General features: G+C 35.8%; 1 protein-coding gene across 1 annotated transcript in view; it reads right to left on the bottom strand.

The window, feature by feature from the left end:
- Positions 1 to 19,034, bottom strand: part of LOC126754194 (lipase 3) — a 37,178-nt gene extending 18,144 nt beyond the window's left edge. The window contains exon 1 of the mRNA XM_050466157.1: positions 18,884 to 19,034. The gene's annotated coding sequence lies outside the window, so the exon portion shown is untranslated. The remainder of the gene's footprint in view (positions 1 to 18,883) is intronic.
- Positions 19,035 to 20,950: the final 1,916 nt, after the last annotated feature.

Genomic DNA, 20,950 nt, shown 5'->3' with positions numbered 1-20,950 from the left:
ATAAATCCACCTGTGCAGGGTATTATGCGGCTGAATTCAACGATTTTTCTTTCTTTTACACTAATATCTATAATCAAATAACAGTAATATTTTTCATATAGTAAGCCCATCAGCAAATTAGAGCTTGATTCTCCAATTGTCATTACACTTTATTAAAAATTTTACTTTGTTGACTTTGCATCTATGCACTTCATTTCATTATGCACTTTAATTACTTTAGTCCGATTTAATATTTTAAAGCGATAACAAGCACTTGCATTAATTATTTTTATTTCTTATCGTCACTTAAATATGCATATTTACATACACTTTTCCATATATACATACATGTATAATGCATTATCATTTTCCAAACAAGCGCTATTTCGCTATTCACTTACGCAGTGTCAATTTTTCTCACTATTTCGTTTCCTTTATATTCTAAATTATAAGCATGCCTGTAAATATATGCTGATAATATTTTTTCCGAGCGCGGTTTTGAGGTGTGTGCGTTATTGTTGGCCTTTGATGCTGAACTGACTTTGTGTGCGTGCGCCAAGAAGTTCCTTACCTACTCGTATACGCAATGAGTTAGAAGTTGCACACATAAATTCATAGTTTTGCTAGAAATCTCGCTGATTTTCAGGGTGCACAGTAATCGCTTTTAACCTTCCTGACCTCTTCTTGCTATTCGAGAACATTTTACTTCACTTTTATTACGCGTAAATCTTAAAATCAAGCGATTTGTGGCGTGTGGCCGCTAAAATATGCGCAAAGGTGCTGGCAGGTACCAGAAGACTGCTAATGTGCTAGTGGTTATGAATGATCTTTGTATTTTACCTGCACTGTTTACTTGTTGTTGTTGGTGGTGGGATAGAAGGTTAAAAGAATGCGCGTATACAAAATTATATTTTTATATTTCAATAACTAACGTAAGATATATGTACATTTTTGAGCCAAAGCATTTTTCGCGAACTATAGTTTTGTCCGGCGTTCACAGATAATATTCATCACACTTTTTCTGTTATTTAATATGAATTATTGATTTCAAACCATAACAGCTTCCAGCTTACATACGAAAACCACAAAAAGACATTATCAAAACAGCACTGACAATCCTCAAGAATGCACCCGAATACGTGAGAGAGCAGTCAACACAAGAACTCGGTCATTGCTCTTATGTATTAATTAAGCGCTATGGTCGAAAAAAATATATACTTATGTACATGGTGGCAAAAAGGTACCCAGAAATTAAAAAAAAAAAACGAAAAATATTTAATTATTCATTAATATGTATTTTGTCACCTTCAAAGTAATTCCTGCCAGATGTAATGCACTTATGCCAACGATTTTTTTTAGTCCTCGGAACGCTTTTCATAAGCACTTTTTGGTATGGCCTGCAGCTCGTTCAACGAATTTTGTTTTATCTCTTCGAGTGACTGAAAACGGGTTTCACGGAGCGGCAATTTCAGTTTGGGGAAAAATAAAAAAATCACACGGAGCCAAAGCTGGTGAATACGGTGGTTGGTCGATGGTATTCATTGCGTTTTTGGTTTTAAATTTGGTAACATTAACGTCTTAAATTTGGTTTGCATTATTATCGTGTAAGTTCTATGAAATTCTTCCAAATTCCGGCCGTTTTCGACGGATGTTCTCACGAAAACGCCTCAATACGGCCAAATAGAACTCCTTATTGATCATTTGGTACTCCGGTACAAATTTATGATGCACCAAACCACAGATAACGAAAAAACAAAGAGCATAACCTTGATTTTTGAGCGGCTTTGGCGTGGTTTTTTTGGTTTCGGCTCGTTTTTTTCCCTCCATTCCGATGATTGTTGCCTTCTTTGTATGTCAAAGTCATTAACCCATGTCTCAGCGGCAGTTAGAATGCTCTCCATGAATGTGGAATCGGAATTCGCACGATCATGCATGTCCAAAGAGACTTGTAAACATGTACTCTTTTTGAAAAAATTCAGCTTTATCGGAATGAGTCAAGCAAGAACGCGTTTCATACCTTGATCCCATCTCTCATAAACTTGCCTGACGATTTTCAAGCGCCATATCCTTCACGTTTTTATGATATATTTTCATCAGTTGAAGAGGGCGAAGATCGTTCAGAACGAGGCATGCCTTCAACGATCTCTCGACCGTCTTTGAAGGCTCGTATATTTGTTAATAAGACACAAATTCGATTGTAATCCGTTTACGATTTCCTCGAACAATGAATGCTGAATTCTTTCGCAACAATTGTAAATTAAGATTTCGCCTAAACCTGAGGATACTCGTACCTCTTTGATCCTAATAAGTATGAAATGTTTGGTTACACCCGAATTTAGTCTTCTTTACTTACTTTTTTATAGTTGAGCAATTTGGTTTTAATATTTTCACTTAAACCGATATGTTACTTTCAAAGCTTAATGGGTTAGACCAGTGTATTATTTTCAAACAAAATAGGTTTCCGTTTTAGTGTTCTGGAAACATTTTTCAATTCTTGCTTTACGGGTAAGTCTAATGTAGATTAAGTTCAGTTTTAATTTGGCTTCAGTAAACATGGTTTCCAAAAATCACCATTATCCGTTGAATATGGACCGATGACTTAATCGGCGCATAAACCACACTAAAACGTTGTTCTTTCTGGAAGAAGTGGCAGCTCTTGTATCTTTCAGGTTGCTCTTCGTCTCAAATACGACAATCTCGCTTGTTATCTACACATTGAGCCTCAACGCTGAACAAAGTTTGACTTGAAAACGTTGGATCTTCTTGGAACTTTTCAAGAGATGGAGATACTTAGATCGAAGCGATGTTGCTTGGGAAGGTCGGACGGCTTCAGTTCATGCACAAGTTGTATTTCAGTTTAAGATCTCGACGTAAAATTCGCCTAATCGTTCCATACGTTAACATTGTTCAGACGTAAGTCTTTCCATGATGAAATGCCAAACAATACTGACCAAAAATAACATGACAGCTTGACACGACATCGCGTGATCTGTTAAAAAGCGGCTATTGAAAAAGTACCTCTGCTTGGATCATCCGTTTGAACCAGGTCTATACCACGTTGTAAGGTCAGCCAAATGAGAGGAGCGTGATCTTGGGTACGACTATGTGCATATTCCCCAGTAGTTGGTATGTAAGGCGACTTATTCTATACTATTTCATATACTGTGAATAAAGCCAGATTTGTTGGATATTATTACGACTTTACGTGGACGAAAGGAACCCCTTAAGAAGTTGTAAAAAAATCCGGAGCAAATCGAAAGAAAGATAGTGGAATGTGGCCTCGAGTTTCTCTCTAAGAAATTCAAAATTAATGCCATAAAGATTTTTCTAAAATCAGTGAATTTTTGGTGGGCGCTCTCATTTTGTTAAATACTAATTTGCTATTAAATTACACCATAAAATATTGTAAAAGGTGTTTAAAAATTCGGCAGATCATTGACGGTTATGTACCAATGAATATCGAACAACAAAAATACTTATTATATATCCACTAGGTGCCATCAAAAGAGGCCTGTCTTCGTAGCATAACTTTGAAGGCATTTTTTTCTTAATTTTTATATACATAAGTGCAAATGTGTACGTATGTATGTATATATGTGTGTATGGCATATTAAGCAGCAGACACAGCGTCTGTTATACAAATGAATATGTACATACATACATATGTTTGTATGTAATATATGCACATGTATGTCGAAATGCACACATTCCGAAGCATGTGAAATAAAAAGCTAAAAAAGCATTGAGTGAGGAAAAGTGCAGCCGGTTTTTGAACTTTTGCTGTCGGCTACTGATAACACAGCGAATTTGTGAAATTCATCACCATATGTGTGTATGTATGTATCATAGTGCAGGTGACTTTGCATAGTTCATTGAAACGTGATTTTCTCATTGGAGATTAAATGAATCAATTCATTAGACGGCGGTCACTAATTGGAGACGGTTTCGTTTTCTTGTTTGTGTAAGTAAATTTGTATGTATGTGCATATATGTTGAAGTGTTTGTTTACGTATGTTAGGTTTACTAAAATATGTAATAAATATTCATATGGTAGTATATAATTAATATTAAATTTTTGTATATATGTACAAAGACATATAGTATAAAAACCAGTACTTCAGCCAAATAATTAACAAATTTAGTATCTTAATTTTGTCTTGTCATTGTCTCAAGAGCATTTATTCTCTGCTTTTGCTTACCAAAAATCATGTTTTACAGGTTTTTTAATCGAAAATGGGTTATTAAGATTGTTATTGATTTTTTATAACTAAATTTTAGTGAAGAATAATGCTTAAATATGCAAATTTAAATTAGTAATATTGTTTAATTCGTTTACACAATATCAAAACACTGAAAGGTCATAAGTAAAATACTCAAAATCAACTTCTCATTTTGTGAGAAATATTTTAAAAATTGGAAACATATTTGTCACTCAACTTTTTGTTATTCTCTCGTCTATAAAATTCAACATTGCAATCTTTAACTATGACTACGTATGAAGGTATAGGAAGTTTTGGGTTAGAACTTTAAATGCGTTTTTGGTGAGGATCGATAGACTCGAAATTTTCGCAAACTTTCCCAGATATAGTTACTATTTCTTATTGTAGGTAATAATCGAAGGAATAATATTTTAATAACAGTTTTAATTTTCTATACTCCAAATTTGTTTTACACGAAACGACTTTTTTGGGAATCTTCCACTTTGAAAAAACTTTATAAAAAAAGAATAATGCTTTTAGTTGGTTTTGAGATTTGAGACAATTTTATTTTTAATGAAATTCTTTATTCCTGTGAAAGTACATTCGGTGCCAAAAGGTATGGAACTCGACTTCTTTTGCATGGTCTCTACGGGCACGCTTGCTGGAGTCTAGACGGTAAACACAATTTTTGACGGTTTTCAAGCATAAATCAGCCGATACTGCTGCAATTTCACGTTCGATATTCGTACGAAGTTCATCAATCGTCACTGGCTTGTTGGCATAGACCATAAATAATACGTTCACCAAAATTGGTTTTCAATAAATCGATTGTGACATTCGCTGTGTGGCTTGTTACAGGGGACGGTTGGAGCCACATATTGTAGACGTCCATATCATACAATTCGGGCCAAAAATTTTCGGTTATAATTGAGCGGTAGCGATTCCCATTCATAGTAACGTGTCGGTCTTGATCATCGTGGAAGAAGTGCAGCCCAATGACGCCGGCGGCTTATAAACCGCACCAAATCGTTATTTTTTCGGGATGAAATGGTGACTCATGAAGTACGTGTGGATTGCTGCCTGACCAATAACGCATATTTTGCTTATTTTAAGCCAGAAATGAGCCTCATCGCTGAAGATAATTTTTCGATGAAAATCCGAATCAATGTCAAGTTGTTGCTCAGCCCAATTAATGAACATACGACGATTCTGGTGGTCAAGCGGCTTCAGTTCTTGCGTCAATTTGATCTCAACGACGTCACAGAGATGTCCAATGCTTGAGAACGACGTGTGAGAGACTGATTTTGTACTGTTTTTTTGTATGTAATTTTTGAAGAATATACCCTCTAAAATTTCTAGCGGTCTTGCAATTTTCAATCTGATTCTCTTTACAATAGCAGTTTTCCATACAATTGGCGAAAATATCAAATAAAAACGTGACCACACTATTTTTAGTTAACCTTACTGTTGATCTCTCTGGTGGCGCGGAATTCTAATTTCTTTATACAACAAACTACGTCAGAGTTATTAAGTTACTTCCTGTAAAACTTATTTGTCAATATTTTTATTGAGACTTTGAAAATGATAGTAAATACATATGTATAAAAAAAAACAGAAACAAAGATCGGCAGAGTCCAAGCAAAAATACCCTTTACAAAAAATAAAAAAAAAATTTCCTTACAAGAACTTGGTTTGGATTGGTTAGTTTGTATGCTTTAGTGGTCCGTTCTTCAGATTTTCTTTGAAGATTTTACCGTTGCTTTGGGTAATAATCTGAAGAAATTTCGTAAAGAAATTCAGGTAAAATAAACAAATAAAATAATAAGGTTTTCCATTCAAGAATTTGACTACCATCGATCAGTTTATATGAAAACTATATCCTAAAATGCACCGATATCGGCGGTTCCGGCAAACTTGTAGCACCTTGAGAAGAAAAGGACGTGTTAAACATTTCAGACCAATCTTTTGAAAACTAGCGAGCTAGCTTATGTATATACAAGCAGACAGATGGACAGACCGACGGAGAGATAAAAGTATATCGTCGACTCAGATGAAAATATGAACCGCTGATTCTACCGGCCCACAAACCACACCAAACCGTTGTTTTTTCTGGATGAATCTCTTCAGTTTGCTTTTCGTACCAATTGCGGCAATTTTACTGTTAGATATAACATACTCATTGAGCCAGAAATGACCCGCATCGCTTAATAAAAGTTGGCTCGAAAACGTGGGATCTTCTTGGAACTTTTCAAGAGCACATAGAGCGAAGCTACCTTGGGAAGGTCGAGCGGCTTCAGTTCTCGCACATGCTGTATTTTCTACTTTTTCAATTTAAGAGCTTGACGTAAAATGCGTCAAGTCATTCCATACATCAGTCCGAGTTCCAGGCGAACGGCACCGAATCTACTTTTTAGTGTCTCCGTTGTTTCCTTCTGTGTGATACAAACTTCGTTGTAAATTTAATGGTATACCATGTTGAGGGTATAGAAATATCGCAAATGGTGAATGAAACATTATACAAATACAGTTATTCATATATACTATATTATATGAAGTGATTTACTATATAATCAATGTGAAATAAAAGGCTTTGTTCAAATTGCCTTATCAGATTGCTCATAGGCAATAAATTCGCTTCCTAGCTACTGATAACACACAAGGTTAATTGGTCATAAAAGACCCCTGCATTATTATAAGTAAATATTATTAGGTGATGACATTACTTTGACGTGTGAGATCTAATAGACGATTTCATTAATTGGCGTTAATCGCAAAAGGCGTAAAGTGGTCATGGAGATATGTATGTGTGTCAATTTGAATACTATATTCTCCGCATATAATATAGTATGTACCCGTATTAAATGGGTCATGTAGAAATAAAAGCCTTCCTAGTGTAACGACGTATTTTTCACTGACTTTAATTTATGTTCTGTAGTTTGTATTATTGGCTCAGTCAATTCTATAGGTTTAAGTATGATAAAACGATGACTTGGCTTGTGTGGAGAAACTGGAGAGTTTTTGATTATAATCAGATAATATTTGCTGTTTCGTTGTACTAGAAGTACCAATGCTTATCGAGGTTACATGCATCCGTTGAATATAAATTTAAGTTCCTTCAAATGAAGTACACCTGTTTATCGTAAGATTGTTTTGAAGATTTGTACTTTTTCAAAATTTTTTTTCTCATATAAAACATAAAACATTTTATTACAAAGAAATTTTGAAATTTTTGAAAAAAATATTTAAAACTCGGTCTTTTCCGGTGACTCCTCGAAAAAAAAGATACATCCTTGTTGGCATGATACTTCTTTAAAGGATAATGTAAAGTGAAAAATACGAGTTTTAGTTAAAACCTTAACTTAGAACTTGGATGAAGGAAAAAAAATTTAAAATTGGTTTTTTGGCAGACATTTTTACAAAAAAATTGAAATTACGCGACTTTTTTTCAAATACTTGTAATCGAAAAAAATCCTTCGTCCAAGGCTTTAAGAATTGTATCTCAAAGATCTGAGTAAAATTTCATGAAGATCGGTTAAGTGGTTCTCGAAAAATCTTTACAGCCGACTTCAAAAACACAGTTTCGCGTATAAAGACGGCGCACTTAGCCTAGTTAGCCTCGAGCGCAGAAGTTATCAAGGCTGTATCTCTGAAAATATTACTCGAATCAACTTGAAAGTTTAGGACAATATTCTAGAGGTGTTGTAAAATTTAATAAGACCATAAACAAAATTCGATTTTTTGAAACCCGTAAACCTACGAAACCCCTTATGCTATCATCTAAGTACCCAGATATATAGGAAAAGACAGATAAGTTGGCCCACTCGAGGGCAGCCAGGAACACCTCATTCGAAATATAAAAAATCGATTTTTTTAAATTCATATGTGGATATAACCTCTTAAGTCAGACATGTCTTGAGCAATCTGAATCAAGAATGTCAGAAGGCATACATCTCAAATGTTTTAGCGTATTGTATATCCTGAATTCAGGAGCATTTGAGCAGATGGTTATCAGATGGTTTTTTCAACCGCTTCTAAAGTGGGACTTTTAAAATATGTATAACATATCTTCTTCTTCATTATTGGCGTGGACACCGCTTACGCAGTTATAGCCGAGTTTACAACGGTGCGTCGTTCTTTGTTTTCACTGTTTGGTGTCAATTGAAGATTCAAAGTGCTGCCAGGTCTCTCAATCTGGTCTTTCTCTTTCTCTGATTCTCCGAGGGAGTACTGCGTCGAATACTCACAGTGCTGGAGTGTTTTCATTCTTTCGGACGACCTGCCCTAGCCACTGCAGCCGTGTGCCTTAATCGGTCAACTATGTAAATTTCGTCGTATAGCTTTTGGTATTGCTCAACGTCAGTTTATTCAGACATCGCGCAATAAATCCAGCTACTTTTCGTGCTGTCAAATGCAGCTTTGAAATCGACGAAGAGGTGATGTGTGCCGGTCCTCTTACCACAGGCCTTTTCCAAGACTTGGCGCTTGGTGAATATCTGTTCAATTGCTGATTTCCAATTCCTAAGGTCACACTGAGAAGGTCCAATCAATTTGTTGACGGTGGGCTTTAATCTTTCACACAGTAAACACGATAGCACCTTATATGCGATGTTGAGGAGACTTATCCTACGGTAGATGGCGCAGATTGTGGGGTATCCCTTTTAGTGGATTGGGCTAAGCGCACTAAAATTCCAATCGTCGGGCATGTTTTCGTCCGACCATATTCTACAAAGAGTTTGATGCATGCTCTTTACCATTTATTCTCCGCCGAATTAAGCAAGGTGGTGAAATTTTCCTCCATAATTTCAGTACGCTGTGGGTATCCGTCACTATATCACCACTGAGGGTTCTTCGTACTCACGCATTCCGCCACTCTCTTTATACCCTGAACAGGGTATATTAAGTTTGTCACGATGTTTGTAACACCCAGAAAGAAGCGTCGGAGACCCTATAAAGTATATATATAAATGATCAGTATGTTGACCTGAGTCGATTTAACCATGTCCGTCCGTCCGTCCGTCTGTATATATACAAACTAGTCCCTCAGTTTTTAAGATATCCTTTTGAAATTTTGCAAACGTCATTTTCTCTTCAAGAAGCTGCTTATTTGTAGGAACGGCCGATATCGGGTCACTATAACATATAGCTGCCATATAAACTGAACGATCGGAATCAAGTTCTTGTATGGAAAACTTTCACATTTGACAATATATCTTAACCAAATTTGGTATAGATTATTTTCTAAGGCAACAATGTAATCTCCGAAGAAATTGTTCAGATCGGTTAACTATGGCATATAGCTACCATACAAACTGAACGATCGGAATGAAGTTCTTGTATGGGAAGCTTTCACATTTGACAATGTATCTTCACCAAATTTGGTGTAGATTATTTTCTAAGGCAACAATGTAATCTCCGAAGAAATTGTTCAGATCGGTTAACTATAGCATATAGCTACCATACAAACTGAACGATCGGAATCAAGTTCTTGTATGGAAAACTTTCACATTTGACTATGTATCTTCACCAAATTTGGTATAGATTATTTTCTAAGGCAACAATGTAGTCTCCGAAGAAATTGTTCAGATCGGTTAACTATAGCATATAGCTACCATACAAACTGAACGATCGGAATCAAGTTCTTGTAAGGAAAACTTTCACATTTGACAATGTATCTTCACCAAATTTGGTGTAGATTATTTTCTAAGACAACAATGTAATCTCCGAAGAAATTGTTCAGATCGGTTAACTATAGCATATAGCTACCATACAAACTGAACGATCGGAATCAAGTTCTTGTATGGAAAACTTTCACATTTGACAATGTATCTTCACCAAATTTGGTATAGATTATTTTCTAAGGCAACAATGTAATCTCCGAAGAAATTGTTCAGATCGGTTAACTATAGCATATAGCTACCATACAAACTGAACGATCGGAATCAAGTTCTTGTATGGAAAACTTTCACATTTGACAATGTATCTTCACCAACTTTGGTTTAGATTATTTTCTAAGGCAACAATGTAATCTCCGAAAAAATTGTTCAGATCGGATTACTATAGCATATAGCTTCCATACAAACTGAACACATAGTTACTAAAAGAAATGAACCTGTGAAGGGTATATTAGCTTCGGTGCAGCCTAAGTTAACGTTTTTTCTTGTTTTTGACTTCAAATGTGAACATCATGAAAAATAAATTTTGTATATTCTGAAGTTTCACAAAGCGTAGCTTAGTTCTAAAATACTCAGGTAGGAAATCTAATTTTTTCTAAGATTGTTTTCTATCCGTAAGGGCTTCAAAAAATGTTCGTAGCTCTCTGTGAACTTATTTGCCAAATCGATTATTTTTCATTTCTTAATTGCGCTAATCTATATAATTACTTCCATTTTATTCTTCGATGTTCCATTGTTTAGTCATCATTATATGTCTATTTATGTCATTGTAAATATTTAACTATATTAAGTACATACGTATCATGACTCCTACACAAAGAGCTTGTCATAGCAGCAATTTAAAACTGAGATCACGCGTTTATAAATAAGTAATCGTAGAATATATGTATTTACTAAAATATATATGTTTTTGTGTAACATTTCTGAGATTATTATATTGTAACATTTCAAAAGGCAATTAAATGTCTCACATTTTGCTTAATAATTTTTACATAATATTCCTTATACTTTGAATTACAACCGCTTTGCTATTTACCGTATTGCTTCCATTACTTGCTTCTTAATTAAACGCTTAATGAAAGCTCCATCCAAGTTCCTTACAATTACATAATTTTTATTTTTAATTGCTTATACTTATTACCCGCTTGTGAGTATTATTTCACAGCAGATCTGTAATTCTTTAATTATATAGATGATTATTTAAAATAATTACTGCTTTCAACACGTTTCAATCGTTAACGAAATGAGTCTGGCAGCAAAGCTTTTAATGGAATCCGTTATATTCCGCACGACAGTTTATTGTACTCACTTCAGCATTTAATGATGTATTGCAGATTTATAGGTTTTTAAGTTATGTCCGGTTTTATTGCTCTGAGATTCGTATTAAAATGTACAGCATTTTAGAATGAATTCGAAAAACTACCAAGATCTGATCAAAGCTTGAGCCCTTAATGATTTGTTACCTCATTGGAAAGTTTTACTGTTATCAAAATGTCGTTGGATGCCTGGGTCGTTGGAAACTGCAAAGATTACACTGGTTTGGGAATGAGCTGGGTCTTAGTTGTTCTCTAGAGTTCTAGCGCTGGATCGCTGAACTAGTTTAGTAGGCGCTGGTTAATAGCTAGTTCCTGTCAACTGCGATATATTTTTGGCTCAGAGTAGAGCTCAGAAGATTCACTAAGTTACTTGCTCATAGCACTGTTCATCTTGTCTCACTTTGGAGCTCTCTTATTGTATTACATTTAATAGGCATATATGCGGTGAGGCCGAAAATCTTGTAGGACGCTAACTATTAAAGTGTAATAGTATAGAGGAAGATGAGGTGGATACTCAAAGCTTTGCATGATTATTGTCAAGCCTTTTTGAGACTTAAGTTGAAATATCTTGGTAGTCACATCTTGATGAAGCTGGTGATATAACCGGTAAAACTGACGCTTTATAAGCGCTTGAAGCTCTGTAATCGATGTTAGCAGCCTCAAAAAAATGTTGACAGGCTCAAAGCGCCTTGGCGATTTTTGAAGGTCTCTTTGATCAATACATAAGAGTTTTTCAGTATTACGGTGGACCAGCGTCACAACTATTCAATTTGAATACTTTTTTGGACAGAAAAACTGAAGTCGAAAGCCGAATGGCAATTAAAGCAATAATATCACATGGCTGTGGTGTGGACGCTGCGTATATTGTAGGCCAGAATGGTATTCTGGGAAACAAAAATGCTATTAGCTTGGCTTCCAAACCAGTACAGGAAATGCTAAAATCGCTAGAAACGACCGGAATGGGTCCCAGGTCACAGCGTAAACGCTGGAAACTGTGAAACTGATGAGCTAGCAAGAAAAGGCACCCTAGAACCGCTATGGTATAATGAGAGAGGGCTGGTGCTCCCGTATCATTTTGTGTTCTACTACTGAATAGCTAGGCTTCGCGGAAGCTTGCCCAGCGGTGGATCACCATCGGTTCATGCGCTGTCTCAAAAAAAAGATCAATAAGGCTAGCCTCTCTAATTTTGGGGCTTCTAGCAGTCCATTGCCCTATTGGTATACACGCAGTAAGGCTGGGAATTCTACCAGTCGCCATCTGCAGAAGCTGAATGGAAGAATGTGAGGTGGAAACAACTCAATACTTTCGTTTTGACTGTCCCGCGTTTGGGAGGTCAAGACTTAAACACTTGAGAGCGCATACCTTCCGACATACCAACGAGCTTTCGGGAATGGAAATAAACGTTTGTTAAATTTGTGTTTGTTGCTAAGCGTTTTCCTAATTTATAAGTTCGAACATAGGAGTTCTTCTCAAAGGACTACTTATAGTAGTCCACGTGCGATCAGCCATCTAACCTAACCTAACCAGCATTTACTGATTTAAGTAGGGTTAGCGCGTTGAATATATAATACCTGATCAAATACGTTTGGACCTATATATAGAACTAGACCTATATATAGAAGTGGACCCTGTCAAGAATAGGGAATTTATAAATAAAACGAAAAATTTTTCTATCATCATCCAAATTATTATGTATATTAGGATGCAACGAAAGCCAGCGGCTAGATAAACCAAACTCTTACTGAACGCCTCTATTTCTACTACCTAATTTTCGAAACAACTCGTTTCCTGGAGCCATAGTTATATAAGGTCGTCGCAACAGAAACAGGACTGTTAAAAGAAACAACAAAAAATTAATTTTTTTCAAAAGTTATATTTTTTTATTCAAAGTAGTTTCCCTGTGCTTCGATACAGCGTTTAGCCCGGTCAATTAGCATTTCAAATGAGTGTTTAAGGTCATTTTTCGGGATGCTCTTGAGAATATCGGTCGTCGCCTTTTGGATAGCTGAAATGTCCTGAAACCAGTGTCCTTTCATGCGCAAATGAAGTTTTCCAAATAGCGTGATAAAAAACGCTTCATAACACCAAGGTAAAACACAGCATTAATCGTTTGGCCAGGTGGGACGAAATCTCGGTGTACAATACCCTCGGAATCGTAAAAACAAATCAGCATTGTCTTTATTTTTGACTTCTGAAGGCGACTGTTTTCGGCTTCTTACGACCGATGCCCAAAAGCTGCTGTCACTTTTTGATCGATAACATCGATTGTAGTTATCCAATTGTCTTAAAATTTTTTCGGAATGTCAACAAGAGATCAAGCTTTTTATTTCATATACCCACCAATAGGTGGCGCCACCAGAAACAGTTATATTTAAAAAGTTCTGTTTCTTTTGCGACAGACCTTGTATGGCTTGGATGATTTGACTCCTTGCCTGCCTGAACAAGAATCATTTCTCACTAATTATATGGACGCTACGACATTTGGGATTTAGTTTCTAGCCATAAGACAGGATTGTCTTTGAGCTCCTATTACTTTAGAAAAGCAACGAACTTTTGTAAAACCCCTCTTAATAAGCCTTTAGTGCGCATTAATGCACTTGAATGCCTTAAATGCACTTTTCGTTTACAGTTTATGTATTTAATGAACTTTGCTTAGTGTATATTTTATTTATACAAAATACTTAGTTTTACGAATGTCAATTGCCCGGTGCAGCCGTGAACATTGTTATGTGCATAAATTTCAGTTGTTGAAGGCTTATGACATTGATTTGTAAACAAAAATAAAACTAGTTCAACGTTGCATGCCGCGAAGCAGCAGAACGAAAAACGTCATGGTCGTGTGTACAAGGGGTACAAAGAAGGTAGCTAAGGGGTATCACGGGTACTCAATTTTTTTAAAGATTGTTATTGCCGTAGAGAGTTAACTTATATATGATTCCAATTTGGAATTATTTCTTCATCAGTCATAAAACAGATCCGGAGTCAGCTGTTAGGAAGACCTGGTATGCTTTCTGTACCATCAGATCAAATTTGACCACACAAATCGAAGCGATTTTTTTTCTAGATTTTAGTTCTGCTTTCTACAACCAAGTAAGTGGTGTCTACGCCATTAAAGAAGAAGATTAGTACAAGGTAGGAGTTTGACTGCTACCAAAATACCTCAATATTTTGAAGCATGACGCCGAGTAGAGGTCGCAAGGGAGCTGCTTGACAAGTGTGGACTCTATACTCATCAACATCAAGACGTCTTCAAAAACGAGTCAAAACTAAAATCTCCCGAAAATTACTGAAGGCCATCCAGCCAAGGCTTATAATACGAATTTTATTTTGACGGCGACAATAAAGTTTTGTATTAAAATATGTAAAAACGTAGTTTTTGTTTTGTCAGTTCGGGTCAAATTTAATATTTCTTAAAACTAGAAACTATGGGTTTTCAATAGATTACTCATTCACGTGTCAGCGTCTCTTTTGTTGCGAGATTGTGCTCAAAGCTCAAATTACATACTTGTACTATATAACAGCTGGCAAAATTTTGAAGAAAACTACCAGAAAAATATGAAATCATAGTATGGCTATGTAGTTAGTATTTACCTATGGGAGCTCCTTTGTTTCTGTTGCTACATACTTTGCTCCAAAGTCCAATTCAGTGGAAATATGCCACACCTCTAATGTAAATATTTGCATTGTAAACTATACAGAAGTGTAGATTTGTCTTATTTGGTCAGACAGTGCGACGCCTTTATTACTCAGCTCGCTGGCATAGGCTGAATTTATTATTTATATTTATGTGGTATGATTTCGAAATGTAACAAGTAAGGAAAGGCTAAGTTCGGGTGTCACCGAACATTTTATACTCTCATGATAAAGTGATAATCGAGATTTCATTATCCGAAATTTATATATTTTTCAAATACCGTATTTTTGTAAAGTTTTATTCCGCTATCATCATTGGTTCCTAATAAATACATATATTATACAGAGAAGGCATCAGATAGAATTCGATATAGCGTTATATTGGAAGAAGGCGTGATGTGAACCGATTTCACCCATATTTCGTACATGTCATCAGGGTGTTAAGAAAATATTATATACCGAATTGAATTGAAATCGGTGGTGTAGTTCCTGAGATATGGTTTTTGGTCCATAAGTGGGCGACGCCACGCCCATTTTCAATTTTTAAAAAGAGCCTAGGTGCAGCTTCCTTCTGCCATTTCTTCCGTAAAATTTAGTGTTTCTGACGTTTTTTGTTAGTCGGTTAACGCACTTTTAGTGATTTTCAACATAACCTTTGTATGGGAGGTGGGCGTGGTTATTATCCGATTTCTTCCATTTTTGAACTGTATATGGAAATGCCTGAATGAAACGACTGTATAAAGTTTGGTTGACATAGCTATAGTAGTTTCCTATATATGTACAAAAAACTTAGTAGGGGGCGGGGCCACTCCCACTTTTCCAAAAAAATTACGTCCAAATATGCCCCTCCCTAAAGCGATCCTTTGTGCCAAATTTCACTTTAATATCTTTATTTATGGCTTAGTTATGACACTTTATAGGTTTTCGGTTTTCGCCATTTTGTGGGCGTGGCAGTGGGCCGATTTTGCCCATCTTCGAACTTAACCTTCTTATGGAGCAAAAATACGTGTACCAAGTTTCATCACGATACCTCAATTTTTACTTAAGTTACAGCTTGCACGGACGGACGGACAGACGGACGGACAGACAGACATCCGGATTTCAACTCTACTCGTCACCCTGATCACTTTGATATATATAACCCTATATCTGACTCCTTTAGTTTTAGGACTTACAAACAACCGTTATGTGAACTCTCCTCTCTCTCTCCTTAGCAACTTTGTTGCGAGATTATAAAAATCGTATATTATAGATCTCATCGAAACAGATGGATATGTAAAGCATTAGAAAATAATATTTACATATATTATTATATCAACTGATGACCTATTGCAAAAAATTATGCCGGTAAAACAATGAACTCAAAATTGTGGTTGGACACAAACACGATCTACTTAAAACTGGACAGTTGTTTGAAAAACAGCTGAGACTGAGAGTGACTTTCCGAATCTATGTCATTCTTAAGGGGTCAGTAGGCTAATCTGGCCTCTTTTTTTTGAAATTTTTTTTTCATAGAAATTTTTATTCTACAATAGAACTTTTTCACATATCATGAGGTATATCGTGGAGTGTATAAACAAATTTTTTCGGAATTTTTTGATGACATCTGTCGGAGAAATGGAATTTTTTCACTGGGGTACACGATTTCTCATGTCTGGATCATCTGAAACACAAAAACTCAATTTATTCTTACCTACTTCGACAGCCGGTTCTACGCACCGGAATTGACTCGGATTGACTTCCACATTAATTCTAAGGGTATAAGGGAACAGAAAATGCAAAAAAAAAATGGAAAAAGAGTACCGTACTGACCCCTTAATAATAGTACATAAAATTTTCACACTTGTAGTTTTCGACTGCCGTATTTCTGTATGTAACATAAAATAATAGACATTTTCGCGGAGGCTTCATTCAAAATTCTTAAGATAGCTGAATTAGGCAAGGTCCTTTCGTTTGAAAGAATAAGCCCAATGAGATCTGACATAATATTGGGACGAACAAGAAAATATTTTTGTTCAAATGTTAACTTAAGGGTACAATGAGGTAGGATTTGCTTAGGGACCTGGAATGTACAATATACGTGACTTCACAAAGGATAAAGGCTATTTTGAACCACACCGATCCACGGTTGTAACGCCAAAACATGCTCGGATGGGAGACCCACCTGACAACTGCACAATCTTCTATAAGAGTGTACAGCTGCTGGTGTACGCCGATGTTATTGATATCATTGCTCTCAAGAACCGCGCCGTTAGTTCTGATTTCTTCAGACTGAATAAGGAAGTCAAGACGAACGAACGAAGACAAGACGAAATATTTAATGTCATCAAACAAATAGTCATCGCATTCACGACTTGGTTAGCACGTGACTGTTGGCAGTCGTAACTTTGAAGTGGTAGAAAATTTCGTCGATTTTGGAACCAGTATTAACACCAATAACAATGTCAGCCTCGATATCCAACGCAGAATAACTCTTGCCAACTGGTGCTACTTCGGACTGAGTAGGCAACTGAGAAGTAAAGTTCTCTCTCGACGAACAAAGACCAAATTCTACAAATCACTCATCATCTCCGTCCAACTATATGGTGCAGAGGCATAGATGATGATAACATCTTATGAGTCGGCGTTAGGAGTTTTCTAGAGAAGAGTTCTGCGGAAGATTTATGGTCCTTGTCGATGAAACGATAAACGAAATATACGACGGCATTGACATAGTTCAGCGAATTAAGAGACAGCGGCAACGCTAGCTGAGTCATGTCGTCCGAATGGATGAAAAACTCCAGCTCTGAGAGTATTCGACACAGTACACGCCGGGAGAAGCAAATGAAGAGGAAGAACTCCACTTCGTTGGAAAGAACAGGCGGAGAAGGACCAATAAAGAAGAAGATACAAGACGAGTTCAGCCGATCTAGCTATATCTGTCTGTAGTACGCGAATTAGTCTATGGGTTTTTGAGATATCGATGTGAACTTTGGCACACGTCCTTTTCTCTCCAAAAAGCTTGCCATTTGTAGAGTCTTAGTCTTAGTATGGAAAACGTTTTTGCTTAACGAGATAACTTCACCAAATTTTACATGCTACAATCGCTGAACAAAACAAAGTGGGGATTACCGGGAAAGTGTTCTACTTTGAAGCCATGGGCAAACAAACATTTCGGTCGCAAACCATGAACGTTTCAACAAGACTCAGCACCGTCTCACAAAGCGCGAGTGAACCAAGAATGGCTGAAAAACAACGTTCCGAACTTCATTACGACCACACAATGGCTCTCGAACATTTACACTTCGAGTGTCGGACCCTGTACAAACTGGGCGATCAAAATCAAGGTAAAGATCTTTTAAGGAAATTTATGCGATGATAAATTCAACTGTGAAGTGTATAACTGCTTCAATGGCAATTTACATGTTCCTCAAAGCATGATATTTAACTTTTCTCTCACACACAAGCATAATTTCTCGCTTCAATTCTTTTGCGACCGCAATTAACTAAAACGACTTTAAATTTGTAGAAAAATATTTATTTCTTAGCTTTGTTTTTATTTTATAATAACAGACTAGGTCTTCGTACTTTGTACTTTGCACTTAAAGTCCCAGAATTCCTAAACCAAACACCCGACATCCCATTTGGATTATGAATAATTAATTTTTTTCGTCAAATATTTACTTTTTTTCGTGCAATCATATAGAACTGGCTTAAGCTAATTAAATATGCCGGTTACACATACACAAATACACACTTAATTGCACTGACACGCACACTCAAACACTTAAGATGCTTCACATGTCACGATCTTTATATATTTGGTGACATTTCTAAGCAACAATTTGAAACACAAACGGGTGGCAATGCCTTTTTAGAATTTTTTATAAGCTTTTTATTGTTGCTTTTTGTTAATGTTTGCTTTGTTTTATTGCTTTTCTAACATTTACCGATTTTTTTTTTTATTATTTTAGAGCGCAGCGCGAAAAAAAGTTATTTATTCCGATGTATGTATGTATATGTATTTAGATCTGTATATACACATATATGTTTTTCGTTATAACCACTTCTAGATATTTTTTGTATATTTTAGCTCTTGCTTACATTTAGAAATTGCGCTTAATTAATTTTTAAACAATTATCATTATTTATTTACAATTTTTTCTCGAAAATCTTTATTTATAATTCTAATTCTATTCTAATTTTATCGTTTTTCAAAGCTTTTTTTGTCACTCCGTATACCCGCCTCGACCAAAACAAAAACGAGACTGGCATGTTGGAAACTAGCTGCTGTTGTGGCTAGTGTCTAGCGCTATGCAGCTTGTTTGTGGATGCCGTTATTTGCTGCTAAGCCCCGGTTTCCGTTGAAGCTTCGCTTTACTGTATTTGTGGCTTAACATTGAAAAATATGCGGCTCAGCTGTTGAAATGAGTTGAAATGAGGTGTGCGATATCACACACACACATACCTGCATTCATACCTGTTTCAGCGACTGCATCAATTCAAAATATATAGTATTAAGTAAGCGCTTACCCGTGCCATGCAAACCTATTAGCTGATTAATTTGTTTATTTATCGCTGTTGCTTTCTTATACTAAACGTACATATGTATGTGCAAAAATATGTTTGCAATGTTTATGAATAATTCTTTTGTTAAGTGTCACGCGTTGCAGGCGGTTTTGCATTACGGTAAGTGAGATTGAATAAAAATGAAAATAAAAAATAATTAAATAAAATGTTGTTTGCTTATTTGCACTTTGGAATGTGAGTAATTTGAGAATTTGTTTAGAATAATGTAGGGAAATAGAAGCTCAATAAAGTAAACAAACCTATTTTTATGTTGAAACTCAAGAAATTACCTTAGTGGTCACGTTTTCAGCACGAGACAAGCGACAAGCTATTTTAGAACTCACAACAAAACAAAATTTATTTATAATAAACTTAAAATATATAAATAAAAATATTAAAATAATAGTCAAATGAAATCAAAGTAAAAAAATAAAGCACAAGAAAAGAAGGGGTAATTTCTGGTGCAGCCGAACATTTATACTCTTGCAACTTGCAAGAATCGAAGTCAGGGAAATACCTTAAGCTGTAAAACATCGACCAGAGGATTGGCATCCCAACAATTATATATGTATATATGTACTATATATAACTTTTTATACACAAACTAAGGACATTATATTTGACATAAGTTTTAAAACTAAAAACGAAAATAGTTTATGGGAGTTGAAATCCGGTCGTTTCGACCCAGTTTTAGCTGTAAAAATTGAGATATCATGATGGAACTTGGTACACGTATTTCTTGGCTCCATAAGAATTAACTCTTATCATACCTAAACAAGAAAAAATGTTAATTCCGACTGCACCGAAGCTAATGTAAGAAATGGCCTTCACAGGTGCATTTCTTAATATTTTCTTAACACCCTAATAACATGTACGAAATATGGGTGAAATCGGTTCACAACAAGAAATAACGTAACTACATATGTGTCCAGATTTGTATGGAAGCTATGTATATGCTATAGTTAACCGATCTCAACAATTTCTTCGGAGATAACATTGTTGTCTTTGAAAATAACATGTACCAAATTTCGTGAATATATCTGCTCAAATGTGAAAGTTTTCCTTACAAGAACTTGATTCCGATCGTTCAATTTGTATGGTAGCTATATGCTATAGTTAACCGATCTGAACAATTTCTTCGGAGATTACATTGTTGCCTTAGAAAATAATCTATACCAAATTTGGTGCAGATACATTGTCAAATGTGAAAGTTTTCCATACAAGAACTTGATTCCGATCGTTCCGTTTGTATGGCAGCTATATGTTATAGTGGTGCGATATCGGCAGTTTCGACAAATGAGCAGCTTTTTGAGGAGAAAATGACGTTTGCAAAATTTCAAAACGATATCTTGAAAACTGAGGGACTAGTTCGTATGTATACAGACAGATAGATGGACGGACCGACTTGGCTAAATCGACTCAGCTCATCATACTGATCATTTATATATATACTTTATAGGGTCTCCGACGTTTCCTTTTAGGTGTTACAAACTTAGTGACAAACTTAATATACCCTGTTCAGGGTATAAAAAAATTTACCCTAGGTTTCATTAAGGTACCTCTTATTCAATCAATAATCATATATGGAATGAAGCTAGCCAG

Source organism: Bactrocera neohumeralis, chromosome 3 (genome assembly GCF_024586455.1).
Source record: "Bactrocera neohumeralis isolate Rockhampton chromosome 3, APGP_CSIRO_Bneo_wtdbg2-racon-allhic-juicebox.fasta_v2, whole genome shotgun sequence".
NCBI lineage: Eukaryota > Metazoa > Arthropoda > Insecta > Diptera > Tephritidae > Bactrocera > Bactrocera neohumeralis.
This window is presented reverse-complemented; position numbering and strand designations above follow the sequence as displayed.